Consider the following 12054-nt stretch of genomic DNA (forward strand, 5'->3'; position numbering starts at 1 on the left):
AGCCTCCCTCCCTTTGATCCCACACAGCACTTTGTCTGTAGTTCTCTGATTACACCAAACACATTCTCTACTATACTATAATGATTTGTATTCATAGCTTATCTCCCCCTTCTCAATCACAAGTTTGTGGAGAACAAAAACGAAGTTTGTTATTCATTTTACATACCTACACGGCACCTAACGATATCTCAAATAAGCGAAACCTCATTTTTAAATTAACTGCACACTGTAAAGAATAATCTACAAGTTTGATCTGCAATGACGATTAAAAAGGGCTGAGTTGACAATCATGCCTGTGAAATGAGTTTCACCTTCAAAACCCAGCTTCTCGGCTCTATCACATAGCTTTAAACAATGTCCAAGGCTTCCCTTTTTGGTGGTTGTTCTGTGTTTTGCCTTTAGTAGAGGGAAAGGAGGATGGAAAGAACTGAGGAAGCAGTAAAAGCATTCAGGCCATACAAGCATATGGCACGAACTTGCAAAGAAAAATGAAGGAATGCCTGCTCATTAGCCATCTGCCACTTCACCAATGCCAGGAAATTCCAGGCTGCTGTTTTTCATAAACTGGATAATTCACATAATTGTGTTGGGGACTTCCAGCTATGAAGAACGGTTAGAACATTTGAAAATTAGTGTTCCCAAGTTATACTGTGATAGGAAAGCCCAGTGAATTCTTCAAACTTCCACCTCTTACAGGAATCTGAGAAAGCCAGATTATGTTTACATCTATGCATGGGGAAGGAAGGCTTGGCAGATTACTGGTATCGAAAGGAATTCTTTTTAGTCAGTTTTTAACCCTACCTGTCTTGTGAATGTGTAATGTACAGGCTCTTTGTAAGTCTTCTACCATTCAGCTAAATCCATCCAGCCACTGGAAGATTGGTAATGGCATAATTGTCTAACGTGTGTCTTTTCAGGAAATTAAAATTGATATTTCCTATCTCCCTCATGCCAAAATTTTATAAAAATCATTTCTAAACCTAATGACATGTAAATTGAATTACCCCCTCCAAATATTTACTTCAAAAGCAAGCGGACAATTTCTGTAGAATTCCTAAGATAATCATTTCCTGCTAAAAACAAAATCTACATTCAATTTATAAGATGCCTTTGTTTCTCTTTAAGAAGATGAGCCTATAGTGAAAAAGCTCAAAAACAAATTAAATATAAAACTTTCCTTCTACTAGTGATGCTGGGAACAGAATACCTGCAATTCACATAACGCAAAGCGCACTTGAGAACAATGAACATACATCTCACACTGACTTTCCCTCCTCTGACTTGAGCAAGGAATTCCCCTTCTCTTCTTCCTGGTTATTCCCTGTAAGTCTCCGTTTCCACATCTCCGTAGAACAGGGAATAACATGCAACCTGCACCTCATAGCAGTTGCAAGAATTAAATTTGATCAGGCAAATGTTTTGTACACATTTCTTATGCTCAGCCACCTCAAGAAGCTCTAGACAAAACATACATGGTGGAAACAATTGCATGTAACTGAGGGCTAAACAACATGGAAAAGATGCAACATGTATCCACTGACTTGTGGACAGTATATTCACAGGAGGCAGTAAAGGCAGTGAGAATACCTAGGAAATGTTTCCTGGAAATCCTATGCTTGATCTCAGCTTGAAGGATGGGCAGAGGACAGGATACGTATAGCCCCAAGAAGAGGGGAGGGGATTCCACCTACTCTTCTCTCTTTTACTTTCCTGCTCACAGTTGATACTTAGCCAGCATCACCTGGAAACGTGAGAGAAAAAGTCTCCAGACCCATCCCAGTCCTATGGACTCAGCACTCTCGGGTGGGGCTCAGGAATCTGTTTTAACCAGCCCTCCAGCTGGACTTCTGAACATTCAAGTCTGGGAACCACTGCTGTTGCTTTGTTTGATCTTACCTCCTCCTCTCTCTTCGGTGACCACAAGTTCTTTCCACCTGACCAACTCCTGCAGTTTTGCAGCTGTAAATTTCACTTTCATTTCCTCCAGAGAGCATGCCCAACCTGCACTGGAGTCTAGTTTGTCCATGCATGTCCCACACCTAGCCCCAGGTTAGGTACTCTGGCCCTGTGTCATACTTTCCTTGACAAGGACTCAGGGACACATCATTTTGCTTGTTTAATTAATTCTCTTCCTGATAACCTACTAGCTCCATAAAGGCAGGAACTGAGTCTATTTTGCTCACATCACTTCATTCTCGGTGTCTTGCACACTCTAAGGCACTTTGTTAATATCTGTTGGATAAATAAGCAAATCAAAGCAGCCATAAAATAATTGGTTTTTAATGGTATAAAGTATTATAACATCAGGAATATGATACATATACAATTAATAGATGCATTTGAAGTAGTGGTTGTAGAAACACAACTGAGTTTAGTTTGTCTTTGAGAAGAGTTTCATGAAGAGATTTAGGTTTTGAAAATCTTTGCATTGAAAATGCTACCAATGTCACACCATATCACCTGATAAGGTAGTGTTGACTGTTTGTTACTATCATTCTTGGTTGTATTGCTTGTTTGTTATTATCATTCATTTTTCCTCCATGACCAGATTTTTCTGCCTTTGAGCAATCTGGCCCATAGAGGCTGCTCCCAAAACAGCCTCTCACCACTGCAGGAGAAGGGCTGTGGGGAGGCTTACATCTAAGATTTGTGGGTGAATATTCAAAACAGTAACTCTTCACTTTATTATAAAGAAAAAGCTTTGGACCAAGAGTCCTAACACCTGCATTCTATCTCTGGCTTCCTTCCATCATTCAAATATTTAAATATTTACTCTATTCTCAGGCCCTGTGCTTGGATCCGAGCCTACAATGGTGAACAAGACATACACATAGTTCCTCCCTCACCAAACCCAAAGGTCTGCTCGTCTGCTATGGGCTACAGCCACTCCTGACTCACACAGGACACTGAACCTTTTTGGGCTAGTTTCCCCATCTGCCAAGACAGGGTGTTAATTACAAGATGACCATCAAGGTCCCTTCTGAATCTAAAATATGACTAAGAATAACACAATTACTCCCATGAGTTAGGTAGCCAAAGTTCTTCCTGGTTCTCCTCATCCCACATCCAAGGAGCTGAGAAACCAGACCCCTGAGCATGAGGATCAAGGGCATATGTAAACCAAGGAAACTTGCCATAGGCAGCAAGGCTGGATCCGCTTCCATAGACAGCCTAACAGAATGGGAAGAGTCCCAGAATGAGGAAAGACACCCACTTAAGTCCTGGCTGTGCCAACTCAGTTTCCTCACCTGCTAAATAAAAGCTTGGAGGACACAGTCAAGGTCCCTTCCAGCCCTAATACTACAGGACTCTGCTTCCTCATCCTAAGAGTCTCCTTCATCGAAACACTCACCAAAGAGCCATGAGAAGATGAACAATAAGCAGTTGGACCCTGGATAATCACAAAGCATGTCAGTGTGACAATTACATTAAATACTAAAGAAAAACTGTCACAATTTTGTGACTACACCTATGGATCAGCTGTCTAAGAATAAACCAATTGGTGAATCTTCCAAAGTTCTTCCAAAAGAAAACGTCATGTTCTACCCTTAGGCCATTTTTGCACTGCTATAAAGAAATACCCGAGGCTGGGCATGGTGGCTCATGCCTGTAATCCCAACACTATGGGAGCCCAAGGCTGGTGGATCACCTGAGGTCAGGAGTTCCAGACCAGCCTAGCCAACATGGTGAAACCCAGTCTCTACTTAAAAATACAAAACTTAGCTGGGCATGGTGGCGGGCACCTCTAATCCCAGCTACATGGGAGGCTGAGGCAGGAGAATCGCTTGAACCCGGGAGGCAGAGGTTGCAGTGAGCCGAGATCACACCATTGCTCTCCAGCAGCCTGAGCGACAGAACAAGACGTTGTCCCCCCAAAAAAGAAACACCTGAGGCTGAGTAATTAATTTTTCAAAAAAAGAGGTTTAATTGGCTCACGGTTCTGCAGGCTGTATGGGAAGCATAGTGGTGTCTGCTTCTGGGGAGGCCTAAGGAAACTTCCAATCATGGCAGAAGGCAACAGAGGAGCAGGCACATCACATGGCGAAAGCAGCAGCAAGAGAGAGTTGCAGGGAGGTACCACACACTTTTAAACAAACAGATCTCTTGTGAACTCATTCACTATTGTGAGGACAGCACTTCTCATGATGGTGCTAAATCATTCATGAGAAATAAACCCCCATGATCCAATCACCTTCCACCAGGCCCCACCCCCAATACTGGGGATTACCATTCGACATGAAATTTAGGCAGGGACAAATATACAGACTATATCACCTTATAAAGGTAATGCTTTCCTTCCTTCTTTGCTTAGTTTTGGTGGCTAATGGCTCTGCCCCACAAAACCCCTGCCTCCCAAGAGAACTCTGCCAAGCCCATCGGACCCTACTCCTTCAGGCAATGCCCAACACCCCCTCCTCAAAGGCCCCTCTTTTACACAACCAGCACCAGCACCCAGGGCTCAGGAAGAACAGGTGACAGGAAACCCCTCCAGTAATGGCAGAGGCCCAAAAAGGAAAATTCTGGAGAGTAAGGAACTTTGTCTCATCCTTTAGCTGTGATAGGTGAGTATTTAGTTTAGGGTAGGCAATAATAATATCCTTTTTCATCACTTACTATGTATGTGCCAAGCACTCACTAGTTTTATCTCATGTAACTGACAAAACAATGCCATAAGGCAGCTCAGCCATATTCTCTCTATAATACAGATAAGGAAAGTAATCTAAAGATTTTTTTCTCTCTGTACAACAGGCACTTTTATTAGTGGCTGGAATGCAGTTATTCACAAGAGCGCACAAACAAAATGGGAGAGGGGGATCAAGTAGGGCTGGCAGCTGGCACGGGAAATGGGAGACACCTGGCTCGGGGGTTCTCTCTGTTTGAGATCCTGGGACAGTGCTATTGAGTGAAGAAAAGAAGCCGGGGGCCTTGGGGTATTGCAGGTGGGAATGGAAAACCAGGTCCTCTGAGTTCAACAAGTTTGGCAAAAGGATCCTCAAGGTAAGATGTCTGGCCCCTCTACCCATCCATCCTCCAGAAAGTCCCTTGAGTAGATTCAGCTTCTCTTACAAAGAGAAGTGTGTTAGTAACTGGCAGAAGCAAGCAGAGGAGAAATTGGCCCAAACTCTCCAACTAGCCAACAAGTTTCCATTCTAATTGGCACCCATTCATAAAGTCACTTGGAATAAACAAAACCTTAGTTTTTTCAGGTATCCTTATTTTTCTCAGATTTCACACTAGAATACCAAAGTTGTACTTCTTTTTCTGAAGTGCCACTCATTTAAGGACTTATTTTCTCCATTGGAAATTTTGCTCCTTTGAGCAGCTTTATATATTTATTTCCCAACAGACACAAACAGATGAGTCACAGAAGAGGACCATAATCTTTATCTGAAAACTTGGAGGTCAGATGTGCTTCGAAGTTCAGACCTTGTGATTTTAGGAAAGTAATGCAATGCATTTAGCACACATCCTATAACACTCAAATCAAATTAATATTATTCAGCAAAACATGCAAATAGTCAAGAGAGAATAATATATACTATAGAACCTCACATTAGGCCGGGTGCGGTGGTGCATCCCTGTAATCCCAGCACTTTGGGAGGCTGAGGCGGGCAGATCATGTGAGGTCAAGAGTTCCAGACCAGCCTGGCCAACATGGTTAAACCCCATCGCTACTAAAAGTACAAAAATTAGCCAGGCATGGTGGTGCGTGCCTGTAATCCCAGCTACTCGGGAGGCTGAGGCAAGAGAATCACTTGAACCCGGGAGGCAGAGCTTGCAGTGAGCCGAGATTGCACCACTGCACTCCAGCCTGGGTGACAGACAGAGACTCCATCTCAAAAAAAAAAAAAAAACCTCACATTAGTTCAAGTTAAGTTTTACGACCTACAGAGTGTATCAAAAGCCTACAAGCAAAACTTGTTTTCAGAGCTTTTCACATTTCAGAATTGTCCATAAAGGATTACACCCTTACAAATGGCTCAAAAACTAGAAGAAAACAAAATCAACCTGATAGTTACCAACAATGTACAAGGTAAAACAATCAAGGTACCAATTTTTGCCTAACAAATTAGTGAATATGTTTTTCAGGGAAAATAACAAGAATATGAAACTGAGTCTTTTTGGCTATTGCTGTGAGAATGTAACCTGGGATGACCTTCAGATCAACACTGGTGTCATCAATTGCCTCAAAAATGTGAACATCTTTGACCCTCAAAGTGCCTATTCAGGAACCCATTTTCTGTGGAAGTCCTCTGATATCTGGGCAAAGTTTCATGCACACAGGCGTTCACTGAAACAACGAGTTTTAAAACTCACTTAAAAATAATTAGCAACTGAAATCTCCCAAATAGGTACACAGTAAAGTAAAATACAGTGAATCCATATAGTGGAACAGTAGGCAGCCCTTTTTTGGGTGTGTAGGGAAATAGAGAAACATTTCTGGATAACATAAACTGAAAACGTCATGATACAAAGTTATATTGCATTATGAACCTATCGGAGTTAAAAATGCAATTAGAGGGCTGGGTGCGTTGGCTCACGCCTGTAATCCCAGCACTTTGGGAGGCCAAGGCGGGCGGGTCATGAGGTCAGAAGAGAGAGACCATCCTGGCTAACACGGTGAAACCCCGTCTCTACTAAAAATACAAAAACAAAATTAGCCAGGCATGGTCGTGGGCGCGTGTAGTCCCAGCTACTTGGGAGGCCGAGGCGGGAGAATGGCGTGAACCCGGGAGGCGGAGCTTGCAGTGAGCTGAGATGGAGCCACTGCACTCCAGCCTGGGCGACAGAGCGAGACTCTATCTCCAAAAAAAAAAAAAAGAAAGAAAGAAAAAAAAAGCAATTAGAGAAGACCAGAATGAAATATGCTAACAATGGCTAGTGCCTTGGAGTAATAGGCTCAATGGTGATTCCCACTCCTTCCTCTCACAAACTTTAAATCTTTGGGGAAATTTTCCAAAAATACCTATTGTAGCTAAAGGGAAATGGGAAAAGATGGCTTGGCTACTTCACTCCCATGCAACAGTAGCAAACTTTAATCTGAGGTGTCACTCTGGGCTTTTTAAAAATCCCTATCATTGCAAAGCTATCACCACCTCCAGAATAAAAACTGTTTAATATATGTGGTCCACATTTATTTGACAATTTAAATGACATAATATAAATCAAGCCTAATGCGCACTCTGGAGGAAAAAAATACTATATTTTTTAAAGATAAAAAGATATATGCCACTTTGCCATCTCCCAGACCTTTCAGAGACAGTAAGACAGATAGACAGGCGTTGGCACAATGCCCAGTTTACAAGTGAGGAAATGGAGGTGGACAGAACCACATGCTACAGGCATCAGGGTCTCTTTCTGATTTTTTTTTGGGGGGGTGGGGGACAGAGTCTCATTCTGTCACTCAGGCTGGAGTGCAGTGGCATGATCTCTGCTTACTGCAACCTCTGCCTCCCAGGTTCAAGTGATTCTCCTGCCTCAGCCTCCCGAGTAGCTGGGATTACAGGCATATTCCACCACACCCAGCTAATTTTTGTATTTCTAGTAGAGACCGTATTGGCCAGGCTGATCTTGAACTCCTGACCACATGATCTGCCCGCCTCGGCCTCCCAAAGTGCTGGGATTACAGGCGTGAGCCACCGCACCCGGCCTCCTTCTGATTTTTGACTTCAAGTCCAAGGCCCTGACTTAAGGCTTGGTGTTCTTTCCACCATATCATCCCATGACCTTGTTACTTACTGATTCTTTATAAATATCTTAGAATAAAAAGAATTTTCTTCCTCAAAAAAAATAGTTTAGTAATAATAAGCATGGACTTCAAAAATCAAACAGATCTGACTCAATGGACTCCATGCCAAAATCCAGCCTACACGTGAGTGACTTTTTCAACTTCTCTGAGGCTCAATTTCCTCATCTACAAACACAGGAATAAAATTACGTATATAACTGACAGGAAATTCATTGTAAGAATGCAATGATCTAGGCACTTAGACTACCGCCTGCCACAAAACAGGTAATAATAAAAATTGAATTCCTTTTTCCTACAAGAGTAAAGTGTCTACAGTGTACTAACACCAAATTCTGATTTTAGTTTTTATAAACCACACCAGTATTAATATATTAATTCTATTAATATAATTATTATATTAATTCTAATAACATAATTATTAATATATCTGCTTTCAGCAGCACACCAAATCTTTACAACCACTGAAGTATCCTAAATTATTAGGAACTACTCAACCTAATAGTTTATACCAATGACAATTTAATTTATTCTTTTTGTCAGCTTTAAATCATTTCTCTATTGTTTCAATAAGTCATTACACTTCAACATTAGGGCCAAAGAATTATTTTTAAAGAAACAATAAAATTTGTTGTTTGTTCACTTGGGGCTTTGGTCTCTCACATTCAAATTCAACTATTCAAACTTCCAAATAGATTAATTTCATTTCTTTGTTTAGAGGGGTTAGGGGCAGGGAATTGACAGAGTTTTCTCACAGTTTTCATTTCCTTTTTAAATTAAATGTAGATGTGGAATCTGAAGCTCCAAGGTGTGCTTTTTCAAAACTTTCCAAACACTGTATATTATGTGGATGTACAGCTTTGCAGCTACCTGGCTAAGGGAGAACCCAGAATTTAATAAAGCTTATCTTTAGCAACTAAAAGGGAGTCAGAATGCTGAGGGAAGCCCACAGCCCAAGGACAATGCATTTCTCCTCTTATCCGCCGCAGGACCCCTTCCACCCACTCCTTACTCCAGGGCTATATGCCCACTGTCTGAGAGAGAAACTAATAAGACTGAAGGTTGAGTAACCAGAGAACTTACGGACATAAATAAGCCAAGATGTGGAAAATCATCCCTTTGGGTGCTTGTGGTATATAGTTTCCAATGCTGCTGCTAAGAGACAAGTTTAATGAGATTCTTGTACTAGGAAGGAAGTGAAAAAGGCACTGCTACTACCCACCGTGAAGCGATCTGCCCTTCTTTTCTCTGCTTAACAACTTTGTGATAACCACATGCTTACAATTTTATGATGTTCTAAACTATCTTAGAATCTCAGCGAGACTGCAGAGGTTGACTCATATTCTATTTTTCTCTGCAGAGCAGTGGGGTACAGTGGAAAGGGAATGAACTTTGGAATCAAGCAGGCTGGGTTATCCCAGATAAAGATACATATAAAGGTACACACATACACAGACACCTCCTAGTGGTTCTGCTCTCTGACTGCTGACTGGCACAGTCCCTGTGTGATGTTCAGCCAGTTGTTTAACCTCTCTTGCCTCAGTTGCCTTACTGGAAGTAAGTACTTCATCCAGTTATGAGCAATGAGTTTAAAAATGCATATGAAGGCTGTGCTCAGTGGCTCACACCTGTAATCCCTGCACTTTGGGAGGTTGAGGAGGGTGGATTACTCGAGGTCAGGAGTTAGAGACCAGCATAGCCAACATAGTGAAGCCCCAATTCTACTAAAAAAATACAAAAAGTAGCCAGGCATAGTGGCGGGCGCCTATAATCCCAGCTACTTGGGAGGCTGAGGCAGAAGAATTGCTTGAGCCCGGAAGGCAGAGGTTGCAGTGAGCCAAGATCGCACCACTGCACCTCAGCCTGGTAAAAAGAGCAAGACTCTGTCTCAAAAAAAAAATTAAAAAATAAAAATAAACAAATAAATAAAAATGCAGTCGGGCACGGTGGCTCACACCTGTAATCCCAGCACTTTGGGAGGCCAAGGCGGGCGGATCACGAGGTCAGGAGATAGAGACCATCCTGGCTAACATGGGGAAATCCCATGTCTAGTAAAAATAGAAAAAAATTAGCCAGGCGTGGTGGCGGGCGCCTATAGTCCCAGCTACTTGGGAGGCTGAAGCAGGAGAACGACATGAACCCGGGAGGCGGAGCTTGCAGTGAGCCAAGATCACACCACTGCACTCCAGCCTGGGTGACAGAGCGAGACTCCATCTCAAAAAGAGAAAAATAAATAAAAATAAAAAAGCATATAAATACTCAACCCAAAGCCTGGCACACAGCTGGCATTCAACAGTATTTTCCATTTTTTTCCCTCTGCTTCCCTATGCTTAACGTACAAACATTAACACCATCTTCGGTTCCAAGGGGATCAGATGTTGGCTGGTCAGAGCATTTTCTCTTTACACAGGCCTCAAGATACTGGCAAATTTGTGCTCTGTATCCTTTCCTTTTTAGACACCTGTTTCTTCTTCCGCATTAACTTTTATCAAAAAGAAAAAAAAACAAAGGCTGTCATGCAATTAGATGAGTGCTTTCATCAGTAACATTCCAGTCCTGAGACCTGGGTGTTGCTCAGAGGTCAGACAAAACACACACCCACTCTAGGGATGGATTTCTCCTGCTGATGATGGCTAATTACATGCATCATGTGCTGACTTTTTTATAATTTTACTCCCAGATTAAACTCTTCCCCAAATTCTGGAGCAACTGACTCCAACCCTCTAAGGAATGTCTCCAACCTCACATCCAAGTGGAACCTGATAATGCACCTATGTGTCTCAGCAATGAAACGCAGGATGAAAATCAAAATGAACCAGCAGGGCATAGTGGCTCATGCCTGTAATCCCAGCACTTTGGGAGGCCAACGCAGGAGGATCACTTGAGGGCAGGAGTTCAAGACCAGCCTGGCCAATATGGCAAAACACGTCTCTACTAATAATATAAATAAATATAGCCGGGCATGGTGGCACGTGCCTGTAATCCCAGCTGCTCAGGAGGCTGAGGCAGGAGAATCCCTTGAACCAGAGAACTGGAGGTTGCAGTGAGCCAACATGGTACCACTGCACTCCAGCCTGGGTGACAGAGTGAGATCCTGTATCAAAAAAAAGAAGAAGTAAAAAAAAATTGTCCCATCCAATAAAACATGTCACTAGCTGCCATTTCCCCAGGTGGATGGCTAACGGAAATACGGGCCTGCTAAAAATACTCAGGAGACAATACTACCTATCTCGTTCCCTTCCAAACCTGCTCTGGTTTCTATGAAAAAGTGAAGGCCAAACTGCTAAGTCAGTGTAAAAGTTTTAAGCGACCGAAATGTTCTCAGGAGGAAGAGTTTATGGATGTTTATGGAGGAGACAGTCACTGTTGAAAGGCTTCTAGTTGCTTATTATTTGGACCTGAAGAGGAGCCACCCCTGAAATCAAGCTTGGAAGAGCTTGCTGACGTCAGACTCCAATCTGTAGTAACCCCAAATGGCCAAGCAGGTATGTGGGTTTTTTTTTTTTTTTTTTTAACTGAGGCTGTTAGGTGGCAATTAAGAGAAGCGGTGGTAAGGAATCCCTAGTGTCTGCAGTTATAAAAGCAAGGATATGACATAGGACTTCCATAAAACTTATACCTCCTCTTAAGATTGATTTCAATTAAAAACTGCTTCATCGTTGGTGACACTTTAGCATCTCTGCTGGTGGCTTCCTGCCCTGACCACACAAGGTTCCTTTTGTGACGACAGGAATCAACACAAAGAAGAAAAATATTTAAGTTTACCAACGCGCCTTCCCTTTTTCTGAGCCTGATTTCTACAGGATATATGGGAAGAAATGTGAACTCCTTGACCTGTTACAAGAATCCATCAACTACCAAAATAAATGGAAACTTGGAAAGAGATTCAAGTCCTCTAGGTTTTAGGATATTTTAAGGTATTTAAAAGGGAGAAGGAGGCGCCGACAGCGCACCCGGTGCTCTCTGTCACGATCTTCCGCTCCCGGAGCCTTTGAGGACAAGGGCGGTGGGAAAGGGGTCCGCGGGGTTCCGAGGCGCGCGGCCGTGAAGGAAGCGCCCCCGAGGAAGCCCTGGTCCCTACGCCCCGCACAGCTCAGGGCTGGGGGACACAGACCCTCGGCGGAGGCCCCGGGGAGGGAAGGCGGTAGCGGGGCCGGCGGGAGGGGAGGGACGAGAGCCGTTGCCACGCACCGCGCCCTGCCCGGACCGCCCCGGGACAGCCAGTTGTTCAGCGCCAGGATCCCGAGGCTGTGCGAGAAAGCAGGCTCCTCGGAGCGCCGCAGGGCTGCCGTCCCGACCCCCTCGCT

General features: G+C 43.3%; 1 protein-coding gene across 1 annotated transcript in view; it reads right to left on the reverse strand.

The window, feature by feature from the left end:
- RELL1 (RELT like 1) overlaps positions 1-12054 on the reverse strand; it is a 74377-nt gene that overhangs the window by 62084 nt on the left and 239 nt on the right. The gene's annotated exons all lie outside the window — the stretch shown is intronic.

The sequence above is a fragment of the Macaca fascicularis genome, chromosome 5 (genome assembly GCF_037993035.2).
Source record: "Macaca fascicularis isolate 582-1 chromosome 5, T2T-MFA8v1.1".
In the NCBI taxonomy this organism is placed as follows: Eukaryota; Metazoa; Chordata; class Mammalia; order Primates; family Cercopithecidae; genus Macaca; species Macaca fascicularis.